At 30.8% G+C, this 20,307-nt stretch overlaps 1 long non-coding RNA gene across 1 annotated transcript; it reads left to right on the top strand.

Moving 5' to 3' along the window:
* The first annotated feature begins 1,289 nt into the window (after window positions 1-1,289).
* On the top strand, window positions 1,290-20,122 carry LOC143059485 (uncharacterized). The gene is made up of 3 exons (XR_012973486.1): window positions 1,290-1,388; window positions 18,623-18,727; window positions 19,977-20,122. It is a non-coding gene; the product is annotated as an uncharacterized LOC143059485 (long non-coding RNA).
* The last annotated feature ends 185 nt before the right edge of the window (window positions 20,123-20,307 follow it).

Consider the following 20,307-nt stretch of genomic DNA (forward strand, 5'->3'; position numbering starts at 1 on the left):
TTTTTGGTGTACATTGTTTCTTTTAAATTAATGCTTTTCTGATGTATTTTATCAGGCTTGATATTGTTAAAATTGTATATACTTTTCGTACTGGCCAGACTGTTTGATATTTACTAATATGTCTAGATTGTATGCTCCTGTAGATTCCTCATTAAATTAGTCTCCATATTTGGAATTTAATATTCACCTTTTTATCGCCATTTCGGTGTATAAGAATAACCTTTACTTTTTTTCTTTTGGTAAGTGGTGATGATGTGTTTTCATCTTTATTTTTTATTGTTGATTTACATTTTGGTTTTGAGTTACTCTGTGGGTGTTTCTTGTCTTAATTTTCTTAATCGATTAACGAGATTTGAACATCTATCACAAATTGTCACCTTACTATTATCATCAAGTGAAAATTTGATAATACTTATTATCATTTTTATTTGATTAGTATCGGCCGTGGCATTTACCGGAAAATGTAAGTTGATTAGTGTCTCTTCAAAAATGCTGGATGTCAAAATGTACAATCACAATTTGATACAAACTTTGAAAATTTGTAAAACTGTATACGTTCAAATAGGAATTAATTACGTCTTTTCTCACGAAAGGAAAACTAAACATACTTAACTTCTTAGTTCAAATGAAGAAATTAAATTTTGTCGCAGATATTTGACGAATAAACTTGAGGTTTAAAAAACATGTGTCCTAGCAAATTAGGAAAATCATAAAAATACAAAACTCCAAGGAATTAGCAACATAGGTATTGCTCCTAGATATCTATGATAGCATATTTTATGAAATAACTAAAAAAATATCAGTCAATCTGTGAATTTCTTTTTCTTTGCATACAAATAGCAATTTAACCCAAACTAAAAGGGTAGTTATTTTAAGTTATTGTTTGCAATTCCTGTAACCAATAAGTTTTTCTTATATAGTATTCGGGAGATATAGGACGACTTGTTTGTGTTGATCATGTTGTCGATTGAAATATATTTGTCGTCACTTGTGACATAATTTACACACAACGGTCCAACAAATTGTTACGGCGTTCAGAACATATAGTGCCTTAATTTTTTTTAAATCATTTATCTAGATTTGAACAAATTGTCACCTTATAATTATTATCAAGTAGAAAATTGGTAATAGTTATTTTCATTTTCATTTTTATTTGATTATTATATTAGCTGCAGGGTCGACGAGCTACGATACATGCGACACTATGTATTCATGCATTAGTTTATATACCAGCTGCAATAGTTAGCATTCAATTGTATGTTAACACAGCTTAGTATGTCTTTGTACAGGATGGTAGAACTGCACTCCACCTTGCTGCATGGTACAAGAACACTGAAACTGTTAGATTGCTAATAGACCGTGGTATTAATATAAATTTACAGGATGAGGTAAGTGCATGATTATTCACATTGCTCTCACCAATCATTTGTCATTGTTTGGTATGACATGATCAATACTAATTTGATTGCACTACGGAAATTATGGTCTGTTCAGTAATGTTTTACTTCAAAATTTGCAAGCACAATATCATACAAACTTTGACAATCATGTAAAACTGCATTCGTTCGAAAAGGAATTAATTGTGTTATTATCATGAATTAATCGTTCTTAACTTCATAGTTCAAATGAAGATATTAAACTTCCTTCGCTGGTATTTGACGAATAAACTGAATGTTTAAAAAACCTTGTGAACTTGCCAAAAAAGTAAATCATAAATATACCTAATTCCGAGGAATTATCAACATAGGGATTGCTCTTAGGTATCTATGATAGCATATTTTATGAAATAACTAAAAAATATCAGTAAATGTGTGGATTCTTTTAATTTTGCATACATATTTTCAGCAATTTATCCCAAAATAAATAGCTAGTTATTTTAATTAATTGTATGCAATTTCTGTAACATATAAGTTCTCTTAGGTAGGTAGTATTCGGGGGAAATAGGGCGAATTGTTTGTGTTAATCATGTAGACGAGTGAAAGATATTCGTCGTCATTTGTGACACAAATTACTTATAACGGTCCAACAAGTCGTGATGGCGTCTGTTGAATGTTTAAAGTATAGACTCTAATTTTAAATTTGTTCATGCCAACCTCGAAATTATATCAGTATACACTGGCAGTAATCATAACATAGAGTAACAACCCATACCCCAACTATGTTCTTCATGTGGATATATATCTAATTACAACATATATTCGGATATTAAAAAATATATAAGGATGCAGTTATGTCAGATTAAGGATAATTATCGGATGTACCGACTATTTGTTCATATTTTTCTTCAGTGCATGGAAGACTAGTTTGCCCCATATCCCTCTCTTGTCTTGTCACCTATGAATGCAATTCCTCATATTATGTAATTTACATAAATTCAAGCATATTATTGATTCCTTTTCATACGATTTTTGACTAAAATAATCACCCTTCTGAATATGATGTTAAATTAGTATCTTCCTCTAAAAAAATGTATACATTGAACAGGATGTCCATAAGCTATCACTATTTTTAGAGAACATTGTTACGTTTAGATAAATTCTTTTTCTGATATATTTATCAATTTTGAATCTCTCACAACATCTAAAAAGGTAACAATGTAAAATGGCACTTAACCGTCAAAGTTTCATTGTATTTGAAAATATCCGTCTCTATGTTTGGTCAAAATTGTTGAACGGATGTAGTTTTATGAATAAGTTCACTTTTGAACAACAATTTACCAAAAAATACTTTTTTGTTTCCCATCTTTATTATATGTTGTTTTTATATATCTTGGTTTTATTACACAGTTTTCTGTTGCCTAAATTGTCTCAATCGATTAACGGTATTAGAAAAACAAAACATTAATTCGCCTTATTATGATTAGCAAGTAAAAAAACGAAAGCAAGTATTAACCAATATTATAGTTATTTGATGTTTATGTCGTCATCCGTGTCAACTTGCAACAATGAACGCGACACTACATTGTATCAAATTAGTAGATGATAGCAGCTGCGTTCTTGATCGTTCACTATTATGTTAGCATTGATAAAAGTCTCTTTATTCAGAATCGTAGATCTGCAACCAACGAGGTTGCATTAACGGATAAACTGAAATCTTCAGGTTGCTCATCGGCGGTGGTATTAATCTTAATTACCATAGTCATGTACAATCAAAAACAGTGCAGGCAGTTAAATTGTGCATGACTTACTTTTTGAAAAAGCTATTTTTTGTTTTCTATCTTGAAATTTTATAATTGAATCACATGCAATGTAAAGACTCTTTGTTTCTGTTTCTTGCTTTAATACTGTTCAATCTATTAACAAGACTTAAACGTATATACCAATTGTCACCTAATTATTATCAAAAGACAATTGGATAGCAATTATATAACGGTATAGGTATTTATATCGGCTTACATAGATGGCATCATTTACAGCTCCAGAAAGACGAGAAGAAAGTTTAGACCCAATCTCCTCTGTTTTCAATTGTGGGATTTCCCAAGCAAAATCATCATCACGTTGTTCAACCTGTTAAACAACAGGTTACATTACTGGTATATTTATCTCACTAAGAGGCGCCCCAAATGCATCTGAAAATCCTAATGCACGATCAAAAAAAGTATAATCCGCCATAGCATAAACATCAGAAGGAGGTCAATGATCAAAATTATCCAAGTATTTGGATCAAAGTCTTTAACTGCATATATGTTTTAGTTATCTTATAAAAGATTATAACAGGCTTTTTTCGATATTTATCTATTATGTTTTAAAAACTAAGTCAATCTATCTATACACTTAGCAGTATTATCTCTCAACACAGATATTTCTGTTGGTGGAAATCCTCAACTCTATGCGATTTTGCAGCTTTACTAGTATTTCTGGGCTTATGCTTCCATTAACTGGTTTTACACTCTGTCACTTGTAAGAAGGCAGTGCCTTTTATAATCCTAATAAAATAGGGTGTATGCAAAATACCATTTGTTTTGATATTAAATTCATCATCTACAATTTAATCAGCAACAAAGAGATGATGAAAATCATAGCCACCATCCCCATTAGTTTCACCTTCATTTGTGTATCACCTTACACAACGGGTGCCACATGTGGAGCAGGATCTGCTTACCCTTCCGGAGCACCTGAGATCACCCCTAGTTTTTGATGGGGTTCGTGTTGTTTATTCTTTAGTTTTCTATGTTGTGTCGTGTGTACTATTGTTTTTCTGTTTGTCTTTTTCATTTTTAGCCATGGAGTTGTCAGTTTGTTTTAGATTTATGAGTTTGACTGTCCCTTTGGTATCTTTCGTCCCTCTTTTACACAAGAAATGCATCTTCATTTTCAAGTATAACCTTTCTAATACATTATCGGTACTTGTACGGGAAAACATGTGCTAAATTTGAAGAGTACAAACGACCTGAAGATAACAAGAAAATCACCCTTTTCAACACTTGTCAAATAAAGGCAACAGTAGATAAACTCATCATAGATACCAGAATTTTATTTACGCCAGACGCGCGTTTCATCTACAAAAGACTAACTAGTGACACTTGAATCAACAAATGTTGAAAAAGCAAACAATGTACGAAGTTGAAGAGCATTGATGACCCCAAATTTGTAAACGTTTTGTCAAATACAGATAAGGTAATTTATTATTTAGCCTTAGTATTTCGAACATTAAAAGTTTTGTTAACAGTAAGTTTATTATTATAAACATATCAATGATAACTGAAGTCAACACAGGAGTGCTGACTACTAGGCTGGTTATACTCTCGGGGAATAAAAACTCCACAAGCAGTAGCATCGACTCAGTGGTCGTAAATAAACTCATCATAAATACCAGGATTTATTTTTTTAAATAGAATACCGCTGCTAAAAATTCATAAATCTGGGTTAATAACTACTAGTTATCAAAGGTATTAGGCTTCTAATTTAGTACGCCGAGGGAACACACAAAACCAAGGGAAACACATCACCTATAAGTGGAAAACAACGAAATCACAGAAACACTGAAGTGCAACTTAAAACAAACAACAATACAACAAACACAAACGAACCATAAGATACCAACTGTTATTTTTTTTACTTGTTAAAGTACATTTTAAGACAAAATGGTGGAATGAACCTGGTTTTTGTGGTAGCCAAACCTCGTGCTATTATGATAATATTATATATATACCAAGAAATGACAACATTACATGACACGAATGCCGTACAGTAAATGAAAGATCATTCAAGACACATAAATACACAAATAAACAATACAATATTGCATTTCGACATGCTCTACACATTATGACAACAAACACGTAAAACAACATAAAACAGCGCACACACACGGAACAACAGAACCACGAATTGTCCGTCAAACGACTAAATCAAAACCACAAAAGTGACGTCACATGTAAATATCTAAAAATTGGATATGAATCAAGATTAAGCTTGGTATACATCCTTGACAAAGTAAAGGTAATTTGAATAACTTTTTCAACTTCCTATTCCAAGAATACACAAAACATTAATTGTAGAAGAATAAGAAGTGAAGTGCTGTGTCCACTTCCCTCACAACATAATGATAAATAATGACGAGTTATTAAGGAACAGGTGTTTATACACTACGATCAATATGAATAAAAATCCATCATTTAGATATGTTAAAATAATACAATTGGTAATATATTTCTACATTAACATTTCAAGTGATTCAAAACATCTTTATGAATGAAAACTATATATTATAATAAAAAAACGAACTACTGCTTTTGAATAATTACGATTGGTTTTGTAAGAAAAACATTCTTTTGTCATGGTAACCTAATCAAACATCTATACTATTAAACGAGAAGACCTCATTTCATGTGTCGCTTCTCTTCCTTCCACAATAAATTAACCATCCTGTCTCTGTGTCCTATAGGTACCATGTATAGTCGCATTTGTAATCCATTCTTATAATTATTCAGTTTGGGTTATTTTGGGAGAAAAGCGAACAAAAATGCGTCCGGATATTTTTCCGTCATTGGACGAAATTTTAAGTCAAACTAGACTTCCGGTTTGCGTTTTTCTGTACTTTGAACATACAAAGACTATGAATAAAGTGTATTTGCTATCTGCTATCATTTTCAAGTTAAGTAAACTATCCACGGCGGTCACAGAGTTTATTAAATAGAGAGGGTCTATATTATAATATGTCAATGACCGCCGTGGATCGATTAGAAAACTGGGAATTGATAGTAAAAAGAAAATACACTTTATTTATAGTAATGAATGTTCATTAGATACAGATAAACGCTAACATCATTGATATTGATAGTAAACAAATGGGAATTTGGGAGGAAACAAATGAGGAGCCGGGCTGGAAAAAACAATTGTCATGTTCCAAAGTACCTATGACTTTTGATACCTTTTCTGAAATTCTCCAGTCATAAAATCTGTTACAAAAATTCATTGAGTCACTAAGTATATTAAATAGAGAGGATCTATAGAATACATGTATATCAATGACCGCCGTGGATTCATTAGTAAACTGAGAATTGATAGTTAAAAGCAAACACACTTTATTTATAGTAATGAATGTATATACTAAACGTATACTATGTTCATATTAAAATAAATAAAAACCAAAAAATTGGGAATTTTGGGTAAAAGGATGAGGGGTTGAAAGAAAAACAATCGACTGTCTTCAAGTACCTATAACTTTGGATACCTTTCCTGAAATTCTTCAGTCATTAAATCTTTTTAAAAATTATCGTCCAACAACACTTTACACTACTGGACGAAATTACAACTGTCCATACCAGTAACAGTCGTTCTAAGACTGTAATTGTTTGTTAAAGTTGTAACAGTTGTAAAATTTTACTGTTTCAGTTATTTTGTGACTGTCCCAACTTTTAAAGTGTTTGTCTCCAACATAAATCGACTGCAACAACGCTAGAAATAGCTGTCACAAACATTAAAGGACTGATACAACTAATTTCAAGTTGTAACAGTTGGTTTACAACTGTCCCAACTCGAAAAACGTTGTAACAGTCATAAAAAAACTGTTCAAACGCCGAAAATGTTGTCACAGTTATAATACGACTAATGCAACCTTTTGAAAGTTGTTACAGTTATTTAATAACTGCCCCAACACGCAAAACGTTGAAACAGTCGTAAATAAACTGTTTAAACGTCCAAAAGGGTGTTACAGTTAAAATATGATTGCTACAACCATTAATTTATAAGTGTCGCAACTTTCAAATATTGGTAGTCATTTTATAGACTTAAAAGTTACGGATACCAAATTTCTATCTGACAGTCCGGGATAGGTTAATTTTTTTTAAATACAATCACATCGTTTGCAATTTTTTAAAAAGGTTGTTATAAAAAAAGACACAACTGCCACACCCATTTAATGCATTAGTATAAATAGAAACTGATTGTAAAAACAGAAAACATATTGAAATATCTGCCGCTGGAAATTTTGGTATTCCCCGCTTATCTTGTAAATGTTGTAAATTAATAACTCAATTGACAATCCCTTGTCTCGCATCTCTTCGAAAAAAAAACAGACCACCGTTAGATACCTGCAATTTCACATGGGACTGGTTTATGCGCATTTAATGCTTGAACACATATAGTTACATGCACCTGTCAGATAAATTGAACAAGGTGTCTCAATTTATTTGTAAAAAAATGTATCTTTAACTATAACATAAGACACTTTTCGAAATTATCATAATGGTAACGTTTTAATTTTTATAACCTAGTTGTGAAATCATTCATGCATGCAAGGTTTTACCTCCAATACCCGTAGATTTACAAATCACATTACTTCATAATTTCATAATAACGGTCAATATACTATAAACCCAGCGGGAATATACACACTTGTCAAACTTATCCCCATAGAAAACTGCCGAGGGCTTAGTTCATACGACATAGACACTTTTAGAATTAATTTGTTTGTTTTTAAGCTCTTGTGACTCTTTGAACATTATAAAAGATCTCGCTTCTAATCATTTTGATTTATAAATTAAAAAAAAATCTAAGTTATGCTGAACTTTCAACGCATCTTTTACATGTAGCTATGGAAAATACTAAAATGTTCGTTAATGTCTTGTATCTAATTCAATTTATATTATTTTACTGGGTTTTTTTTAATAGTCTAGTCAGATTTACTTAACTTTGTACTGTTATTGTATCGAGTGGTGTCTTATTTGAGGTTTAAATGTCTTAATTAATAGCTCTCCACATGGACGCAAAAATAGAATGAAATTCAAAACAGTGTGGCTGTGGCCATTGATTGACACATTAAATTCATCCATTGACTGGGACAATTTACGTGAACGTTTGTCTGTAAGTACCACTGTTCACGACGTACCTACGATAGACATTTAAACTGTGGGGTCACCAAAGGTTTCTTAACGCCTTTAATTATAAAATAATTCGAAAAAATTAATCAGGAATAACCTTTATGTTTTGATTTATATAATTGATATAAATCAAAACATCGTGTTATTTCTGATTAATTTTTCGAATTACTTTATTAAGGTGTTGAGAACCTTTGGTGACCCCATATATTAAGTGTCTTTAAAAAGTACATAGTGAGCAGTGGTCGTTACATACAAACGTTCACCTAAATTGTCCCAGTCAATGGATGAATTTAATGTGTCAATCAATGGCCACAGCCACACTGTTTTGAATTTCATTCTATTAACCATCGAGTTTATATTTCGCCGGTTTTTTTCTCAACCTGTTTATCACATATATAAACCTACATGTACAAGTGAGGTTAATGTACCATGTGCACAGACATGACAGAGATATTTTTTTCTGAGACAAGTTCATGGATGGACGATAAATAAATTAAATGACAGGGAATTACGTCACCGTAATAACTATTTTACATTGTAGTGATACAAATCAGTATATAATCTGGTTTGTTGTTATATACATATTTGTATATTTGTTGAATATACAGTTACATGCATGTATACATGTATATGATTTTCATCCATTTGAATACATCATTCTGCATTGTTCTATATATCATGTATATATACCGTATCATGTTTATATTTATATATTCTGCTATCATATTATTCTAATATAAATGAAGGACTGCTGGACCAACGCCTCTAAAGTTTCGTGAAGGTAGAGAATCCTTAAATGGATCAGGATGGTATGCAGGGTTGTCAAAAGAAATTCTAGTATAAGTGCAGTGCGAGTGCATGGTAGACACTCTTCTGTAATAACTGATTTTTCTAATTGATTGGATTCGAGTAGGCATTCATAAAATCCTACAAAACATTCTTGAGATATTCTTCTGCATGTGTTAACATATTTTAACACTGATCTATTAAATATTGATTAAATTATGTTGGTAGTCATATACATGTATGGTATTTTGGTTCCATAATGTTTTTTTGATACACTGTATCATGTGTATATCAGTTTTTTTAAATATTTTTTCTTTTATGCTAGAATTGTACATGAAGGTTGCACCACCCTGACACAGGTTTATTTTTCAATGTATGTTTTGTGTTTTGTTGCTTGCTGTTACTCATTTGTTGATTTGTAGCTTTTGTATCATGTGTATATAAATCAAACTGTCATCACTGTAGGGCTTCTTGTCTGATCTTTTTTTTACATTAACAGTGTTGCGTGCAAGGCTGAACCCTTTATATAGGGTGCTCATTATGAAGTATTAGTTTTGGTCATTGTTGAAGGGAGTGGAGTAACTTATTATATAGCTTACAAGCACTTCACTTGGTCTACATGGTCTATGGTTGATGGTTGTCTCATAGAAATTCATACCACATCTCCTTATTCAAATTAATGAAAACCATGAAAATGTGGTCATTGTTAAATAAAACCGGCCAATCAAACATGAACACCTAACATTTATGTCATATGCAAAAAAAATAGTAATCCTATACATGTACAATGTAGCTTATCGCATCTGAGAAACATTAAAAAATAAACAAAAACACAAAAACTCAACATTGCCCAATGAACCCATGACATTTAGCTCAATGTCTGATGAACCCTACCAGTCAGACATACATGACATATACTCAAATTTTCCATCTGTTTATACATGTACATTAAATATACATGAAGTTGATCTACTGGAATACTGTATTAAGGCCAAAATAATTTTATTGCATGTTTCTGGTTTCCCTGACCATACCTCCATTTCTAGGCCACCCTAAACAATGTATTCATCATACATGTACATGTCATATATTCATCATTTGATGTCTTTCCACATCAGATAACTTGTGTGAATGATAATTACAAATTACAAATAAAACTCATCAGTAAAACATATCAGAAACCAATCTTTGAAAGGACTAAGACTGCAGTGTATTAGCTGTGAAATATGGGAAATGTTATCACAGTACATTAACAGAAAAAAGTATAGAAATTTAAAATAAATTGTTTTAATCATGTTAAAAGAATAAAATGTTTTTCCTATCTACCCTTCTTAATTTTTTGGAGAGTGAAATAGGAGACACAATTATTTATTTTGGCCTAAACTCACTGAAATTAACCGTAATCACCTATCCATTTATCCATGAAATGAAGTCAAGGTCAGCAGGTCAGGTCAGCTCAACCTGATAGACAAGTATACCTTGCAAGAATTTAGATACTCATATTTCTCATATGAATTGTTTTACATTGTCATTAATAATATGTTAGAAACTGTAAGCTTTGTAATATTTGTACTGTTTGTTCTTTATGAGGGCCTCAAGGTAGATTAGCGAAAGCTAATTGGGTCACCCTCTTTAAATAAAGTCATTACTTACTTACTTACTTACTATTTAACATGTGGCCTTTTATAGCCGACTAGCGTATGCAGTATGGGCTTTGCTCATTGTTGAAGGCTGTACAGTGACCTACATGTATAGTTGTTAATTTCTGTGTCATTTTGGTCTCTTGTGGAGAGTTGTCTCATCATGCTCATTGACAATCATACCAGTGTAACCACATCTTCTTTTTTTATATCATATACATGTACAAATGTATATATACAAAAAATGTATCCAATTACAAAATGTACTCGTATAAGAGAGCATCTTACTGTTAGAAAAACAGTATTTTTTACATGCAGTCACTAAACCATGAAAATGAGGTCGGTCAGCTAGGTGCAATGGACATGTAATGACAGACTGAAACTTCATAACATATTAGCTATCTGAATACAAAAAATGATAAGAAGATAAGAAGCATCCAGCTCTTTCAGCTTTTAAAATGTAAACTTTATAAAAAAGTTTACGTCATCAGCCCAAGATTGCAATACCTATGTCCTGCATACAATCAACTTTAAATGACTTTTGTGGAAGGCAAGACTATAAATGTAAAATGATACTTTGAAGTACATGTATTGTTTAATGTTTTTGACTAGTATAAAATGACAGTTTCAGAATGAACATTAATTTAGATGATTATATTAATATACTGTATGTACATTCAGACTCTTATATAAGTACAGCAAGCAGTCATTTGACATCAACCAATGTCCATGCAAGGGCTGTAAAGGCAGTCATGGTCATTAAAAACTTCTGTCATAATGACACTTCCAATAGTGACCCACCAGTCATGGTCATTAAAAACTTCTGTCATAATGACACTTACCAATAGTGACCCACCACGACAGACCCTCATGGGTAATCAAGGTTGTTAAAATTAACACCCCCTGGGGGTACATATAGCTAACAATAGGAATGCAAGCATTAACTTCAGATGTGATGTACTATAAATTTCACACAAATCAGATATTCTCAATTTCCAAATTTATATAAATTTATTATCCAAGGTACATGTATTCATGAATTCAGATATATTGCACTATTGATATTCACTGAAACTATGATTTTTTTTTATTAAATTAAATCCAATTTGCTATTCTTGAATAACTATCCAAGGTATTTCATAGAATTCAAATATGATGCACTATGATATTAATATTCCCAGAAAACTTTGAATTCTCTATAATAGTTCCAAATTATTATTTCAATTTCAAATGAATTAATTATCAAAGGTATTCACTGTCATCAAGTAATGTAGTCTTTTTTTCAAATTGTAAGTTTGCTATTCATACAATGCACAATTTTCTTCTTGTCCAATTTATTATGAAATCCCATCAACATCATGGCATATTGCTGTAAGCCCTATTTGTTATTTCCAAAAACACCAAAGTCAGTAACACCAAATTATGAATTAATCCACTGTTTCACAATTTACAGGTATGCGAGATACTAGTGTCACCTATACATGCTATATGTATTTCCTTTTTAAGCTGGCTTCATAATCTGGCTGGGAATCATGCTCAAACCAATGAGAATTCTACAAACAAAAAAACATAAATTAAGAATAAAGTATTGAAACTTATCTAATATTGTATAATTATCATGATTATAATTACTTAATTCTTCTTTAAATTTATACATGTTATATAGTGAACATAATGAATGAATAAACCTTTTTTTTTTTTTAACTAAATCATGAAATGTAGAATCTTTGTTCAAAGTTAAAACCCTTTCTTTAATTTAAACATTTTTAGCAACCTAAAAAAAAGCTAGTATTTCCTTCTTATGATTAGTAGTAATTAGATGAGTTTAATTTGACATCTTAAATATTATCCGGTATACTTTTTACTTATTACAGCTTGTATTAAGTAATGCTTTCAAAATTGTTTTTTTTTTAACCAGACAACACATTTTCTTTATTTCATATTAGTTATTTACCCATTTTTATGTTGATAAATCAATACTTGGCAGAATGAATTAGACATGTTAGATAAACTTTTAATATAATATCCAAAATAAAAGATTATATCCTAATGTTTCATATTTTTCATAATTTTAAAATTATTTTCAATTATAAATTTATCCACAATTTGAAAAGGACATTTTAAATTTATTAATATCATTATAAAATCATCTTCAATACCAATGACATTTTAATTGTCATCCCTCTGAAGGCAATAAACTCATGAAACTGTTGTGTCTTAATCTGATTATTACATATAACATGTATATATAAGAAGTCCTGATAATTAACTTTTCCAGTGTTAACATCCTGATTATTACCTTTTCTAATATCACATTTACATGGTCATGAACTTAGGCTCAGTAAATATATTTTTAAAATTATTTATTTTGAAGTTAAATTAAACATGTAAAACATGTTTAGTATCTTTTAAACCAAATTGATCTGAGACATATCATGTAGTTAATTAAGTTTTTTTTTTGTTATACAAATTTAAAATATCTATAAAATTCATAAAATGTTTAAGTATAGGCCATGTTTACATAATATAATATGCTTGCCTTACAGATAGATGTTTTGTATCACCCCCACATACTGAATGTTAAACATATAAAAATAAATATAAATAAAATATTTTAATAATTTGGAAAAGGCAAAATACATGTATCTGAAATCAGATGTGAATAAGCATGATGAAAGGAGATGTGGAATATATATCAATGATACAGCAACCAAACAATGAAGTAGTCAAAGCACAATTTAACACATGTAGAAAATATGACTGTTGAATGGAAACTCCTTTAACAGCTGAATAAATTAAAAGACACTTGAAACATGTTTAAAAGGAGATGATGGGTATATATATATATATATGCAAAAGAGACAGCAGCCCTAAGACCAAAACAAGTTAAAAGGCATAATTGAATTTTAACTAACTATGCTAATTAACAGGGCAAATATATAAAAAGTTAAACTGACAAGAGTTCACATGAAAATAAATAGAGTTACACTGATTTGATTAATACAATGTAGTTCTTGTGATTGATATGTAAGACATGCTTTAGAATTGTAACACATATCCATGTTTTGTTATTCTTGACTTAGAAATTATTCTAAATATATATACTCAAACATGCTCGTTTCACAGTTTACACATAAATATTTGCTTTGTCATAATATTCAACTTGAATTTTCTCAATTTAAAAAAAAATACAGTAGAAAATATTTCAAGCAAATTTAGGATGAGTCGTGCAGTTTTCAATACATTAACATACAAGTCAGGACAGGAGCCTGTTATTCAGTGGTTGTCGTTTGTTTATTTGTTTTTCGTTTTTTTTATATATAAATAAGGCCGTTAGTTTTCTCTTTTGAATTGGTTTACCTTATCGGGGTCTTTTATAGCTGACTATGCGGTATGGAATTTGCTCATTGTTGAAGGCCGTACGGTGACCTGTAGTTGTTAATATCTGTGTCATTTTGGTCTCTTGTGGACAGTTGTCTCATTGGCAATCATACCACATCTTTTTTATATACAATATAAATATAGGTTTTGTAGTAGACCATCCCACAAAAAAAAACCCATTGTGAATGCCCCACATCATCATGTAAGGTGTAACACAGTAAGACGATGAACACGGGTGGATCCAGCCATTTATAAAAAAAGAGGGTCCCAACCCAGAATAAAGGGGAGTTCTAACTAAATGTACCCTTTCAAATGCGATTGATCTTCTAAAAAGGGGGGGGGGGTTACAATCCCGGGAACAATTTTTACAAGCCCAAATTCTTACTTTGCCTTGGAACATCCTACTATATATAATTATATGTGTAATATGCAAGAGTGAGGTGATATAGAACGTCGATTCATACCTGGTGCATACCTGAAGCATGAAGGTAGGCACGAAATGTGCACATTTTCCCGGACCCATTTTCCCTTCAAAATCGTGGATCCATGATTATTCTGATAGACATGCTTTAAAATATTGTTCATTTCTACTCACCGATTGAAAGTCCCAGCTCATCCGTTATATTGTATGTAGTTTCTCTCTAGCTACCATGCATGTCTACGTTTTTTTGTAAACCTAGTTTGCAGACCCGCTATTTCTACCTATTTCTGCCGACAAGGGTACAATAACGTCAAATCGTTTACGGGTGAAGAATATGATTTCCGTTTTTAATAAAACTTGACAGATTTGATTTATTATTGTCGGGTAATATCCCTAATGGATAGTAATTAAAGATCATTAAAATGAATCAGCTTTATTATTCTGTATAATATATGTAACCTAGTCATATTCTTTTAAATTTACATCAGGTACACCGACGTCTAACATGATAATTTATAAAAGCAATTTGAAATTGATAAATTTCAATGAACTCATAGTCTTCACAATTAAGACAATTAAAGCAATCTTCTGCAATAATATTATTTAAAACTCTATTTTTAAACGAAGGCTTTTGGTATCAAACAAATTATAAAAGACTCTTGAATAGACTGAATAAAAAATAAAGATGACAGTCAAACGCACAAGTCCGCCACAAATGAACATAGATAATTAAAATGCCATACACGGAATTCGACAAAAGACATAGAACGATCGCAAAATAATTAGAGAAAAAACAACAACAGTAAGAAGATGAGGGATCATATAAATTATGGGTAATTTTACAACTGTATCATCAATACGTGACACTTTGAGAAGGTGCACGTGAGACGTACGTGTACACATTGTTTTAACAATCGCAACCGTCACACTAAAATATTTGTATTAAACATTTACCGACTGTATAACAACCCATGAAATGTTTGTTTTAAACATTTTACGACTGTGGCAACCTTTTAAAAGTTGTAATAAACATTTAATGACTGTAACAACCTTTAAAAAGTTGTAACAAACATTTTACGACTGTTACAACTCTAAAAACATTGTAACAAACATTTTTTGACTGCTTCAACGTCTGAAAAGTTGACACAAACAAATTTCAACTGTCACAACTATAAAAAGGTTGGGACAAACATTATAGAACTGCCACAACTTTTAGAAAGACTGTTATGAATAGTATTTGGCTGTGACAACGCCGTAAACCACTGCAACAGTCCTAACATGACTGTTGATAGCATTTAATGTTTTTCACAACCCATAAAAGTGTTGGGACAGACATAATTTAGCTGTAACAACGAAATAAGGTTGATTTGACAGTCTTCTTCAGTCTTCCACGGACTAACATAGTCGTACAATGACTGTTACTGGTATGGACAGTTGTTTTTTCGTCCAGTAGTGTTAGATTCTTTCAACCACGCTCTGAATGCACGCGATTTCGCGGGTGTGTTCTAGCATTTATCATCCTTGCTTAACTTGAGTATTTCAGGAGGGGGGGCTCTTTACTGTTCAAGGCGGTCACTGATGTATATATATAATATACCAGTGACCGTTCATAGTAATTATAGTGTATATGTATGTTCATAGTATACAGAAAAACAGAAGGAATAAAAATCGGTATTTGGAAAAAAAGGGGAGGGCAAAAAAGTGCCTAGTCCACAAGTACCTTTGACATTTGATACAGTCATCTCCTGAAATTCTCCAGATAATTTCTTTTACAGTTTACATACGCTCTATTTCCCCGCGATTTCGCGGGTGTGTTCTAGTAAAGATTAATAGTTTGACACAATAGATGCACCATATTTGAACAAAGCGCACAAGATGAATAAAATATGAGCAAAGAATGTATACTACTGGTAAATGATTAAACACATGTTTCTACGAACATCAGTTTAATTTTTAGCGCCCCTGTTTATATACTAATAACCTCGTAGTATCTATAATTAGTAATCAAAACATTAGCAGTAGTACTTAACTATTCATGTTTTCATTGGCTACTGTTACCATCAAATCGGAACCTGGTGTGTTGTAACTAAGCCGTCATGATGAATGTTTGAAATTCATAAATATTCGATGGGTGCATAAGCATCTAAAACAAAATAAAACATACATCAACAACTTCATTTTATCATATCGGATGAATGTTCCAAGGTCATAAAAACTAAATACATTCTTTCTTGATCTAATACATGAGCATATAAAAAACAATTTGTAGAAATGCAGTTCATATAAGAATTACCTTCATTCAAATATGTTGATAACGAAATGTTAAGTAATCTATATAAAACAAGCAAAACAAATATACATGTGGGTATAATTTAATATTTCTGAAATTGAATAGTGTTGAATATCAGTTGGATTACATTGTATTTAATGTATTTACGTCCGTTTTATCCACCATTTTCACCAACAGAAAATACCTGGACCACAGCTAGAATATATAAGTTGTTATCTATTCGTTTGATGTGTTTGGGCTTTGGATTTTGCCATTTGATTAATTACTTTCCGTTTTGAATTTCCATCGTCGTCAACATGTAAGACAATAAATCAAAATGCTCAGATGTGATTATTAATTACCTATTGATTTTATCTCCAATCTTCTTTTTATAAATTTAAGAGTAACAACATAACTTTAAAAAAAACTCCCTTCATTTGTGTACTCTAAATCTCTGATATAACATTGAGGAGTTAATGAACTGTATTGTTTTATAAAACCACAGGTGTATCATGCGCTCATAAAGCACATCGGAGTTCTGTATTTGTGTGATATATCAATTTCTGTGCATCATGTCTATGGCTTGACCAACGGTAATATTATCCAGATGGCAATATTCTCTTTCACATGACAAAAAAAAATAAAAAAAATATATAGGTCCATGATAGAGGGACAAAAGATATCAGATGGACAGCCAAACTCAGAAATCGAAAATAAACTGACAATGCCATGGTTCAAAACGTAAGTGTTGCAAATTTGTTTCAAACAATTAAAATATAAACGAAAATATCGATACATTTCAAGAAAATATATTCCCTAGAAAGTGTCCTTCTTTATAACAGAAATCAAGAAGATATTTTCCTATTTTATATTATTTAACAATATTATTAAACCTATTGTGATAAGTTAAAACCGTACGAAAATTATGAAAAATAGCAACTATTATGAAAATATTTCTTGCTGAATATTTTCAAAGTAAATATATAGAGAACAGCCTTAAAACATCTTTTGTTTAACAATACAAGAAAATAAGAGTGACTTATTTTATTAACTGAAAAGATTAAACAATTTAATTTTTTTGAAATTGAAAGAAGATTTATGGGTCACCGCTGAAATAAAAGAATTGCTAGTTATTTTAAGTTTGCAATCTGCCTACTATTAAAATGGACTGTATGCCTAATAATTCAGAAAAGGCAATGACAACGAATCTGAAAATTATTACCAACATTTTTTAAAAGATGCTTGTACAATATGTTCATGAGTCTTATTGTAAATGCCCTAATACATGTAATAGGTTGGTCTTGTAAACGTTTTTAGGAATTTCATTGTAAATACAATATTTTTTGTATAAAGCAACATTTTTGAAATATTTATGTAAATACTATATATATTATATAAAGTAACAAACGATTTATCACTCAAAACTGCCCGACAATATTTATTTGTAGACAATTTTAATTTCTTCTTGTGACCACTCAATCCCCCTGTTGTTATCCAACCCAATTTACTAACCCGCTTTAATGATAATGGTTCTTCTCAATGTCTGCAGTTTTATGGCAAATGTCTAAAGATGTTTACTCAATTTCTCGTTCATTGGTTATCATGTGTCAGATACTATTAAATTTTAGTAGAGCAATAAATGTATGTTAATCATGATGCATCAGTCAGATTTCGAACCTTTTTTTTTTTTTTATATAGTTTATTCTTGACAACCACAATGTGTGCTAGACATAATTAAAATATATGAAAACAAAGGGCAAATGATGTTATCGATCAATAATATTTGAAATAATTTTTTTAAGGACGGAGATACTGCGCTTCATTTCGCGTCCATAAAAGGCAACCGTCGTCAGACAGTCAAATATTTGTTGAACAAAGAGTGTGATCCCCATATACTTAATAAAAAAGTAAGTACCAGTGAAAATATATCTTTTTTATAAATAATAGATTGAAGTCGTGGTTAAATTTTTATTTTACAAAATGAACCTTACAATGCTTTGTCAACTTTCATTCATCTATGCCCTTTCCTTACGGTTTGACAAGTACATGTTTGAGAACAAAAATATCACTACAACAACCATTCCTCTGTGTGTGTGAAAGAAAATAACAATTCTTATTGTGTGTACGTTCGAAAAGCTTTTATTGAATTTCTGTTATAAGAGAGCTCCAAACTAGACATTTGAATGGCATGGATGTATACATAAGAAACATTAAAAGCTTAACGACAAACATGGAGGATCATCTGCATCTAAAGGAGTTGTTACCATTGGTTCTTCGTGTTAATGAAGGAAAGATGGAAAAAGGACATTACTTTTCTTAACTGTTTATTTTTGAATGATATGTCGATATTAATATTTCTAAAATGTCTATGTATAATCTGTTGTATTTGCTCCCTAAGTTATCATAAGCTATTCAGTCAGTACAGTTGTGTTTACAAAGATCATCAACGATAATATAATCTTATTAATTTGCTGATTTAACATTATTGGGAAAATATTGGAATTAGTTGACACAATAAAGATGTTATTTTCCGATGCTCACGTACATAAATCATAAGAAGTAGTTTTAAGCAATTACTCAGGGTGAAAATAAACTCTACATTTACTGGATACTGTTTTAGGGACAATACAGAATGAATATATATCTGGACTTTGTAGTTCGTTTGTAAGGACAAACAATTTACATTCTACATAATAAACTATTACGTAACAGTTAATAGTTATAAAAGGTACCAGGCTTATAATTTGATACGCTAGACGCGCGTTTTGTCTACATAAGACTCATCAGTCATTTTTGTCAGTGACGCTCAGATAAAAAAAAGTTATAAAGCAATCCAAGTACAAAGATGATGAGCATTGATGATCCAACATTCAATAAAAATGTACCAAGTACGGCTAAGGTTATCTATACATGGAATAAGAAAGTACATATTATTTTGAAAACAAATCATACTTTTATAATCATGATAATAATTGTTTTGCTGCAATATAAAATGAATCTGCAGAAAAGGCAGCCACAGATAATTACACGATTAAAATAACAACGAAGCGGATTTCAGTTCTATCCAATAATTTCGAAGTTATGATAGACATTTATACATTGTTATAAAGCAGCTCTTATGTTTTACAAAATTAAAATCAAATATATATATGTCAGGGTGAAAAGGCAATAGATGTGGCCAGCGGAAACCCAGAAATAATAAAGCTAATAAAGGTAAACTATAGATATTTCTTCTTTTAAGTAGTTTCTAATTTATTGAAAACAGTTATTTTTAAAAGTATTGTGCTGTCATCGGAAAACAGTTTAACAGTTGGGTACATATGTACTTTTCATTGCAAGTAGGCGGTTAAGGCAGCATTTTTCTCAATTTCTCTGTTCATATCTTAAACTTTGATATATAAATGCTCGTTTCAAAGATGAGACATTTTCAAATAAAGGGTTAAAAGAGTAGATTTCATAACTCATAACGTAGGACTAAAACTTGTTG

Source organism: Mytilus galloprovincialis, chromosome 14, assembly GCF_965363235.1.
Source record: "Mytilus galloprovincialis chromosome 14, xbMytGall1.hap1.1, whole genome shotgun sequence".
NCBI lineage: Eukaryota > Metazoa > Mollusca > Bivalvia > Mytilida > Mytilidae > Mytilus > Mytilus galloprovincialis.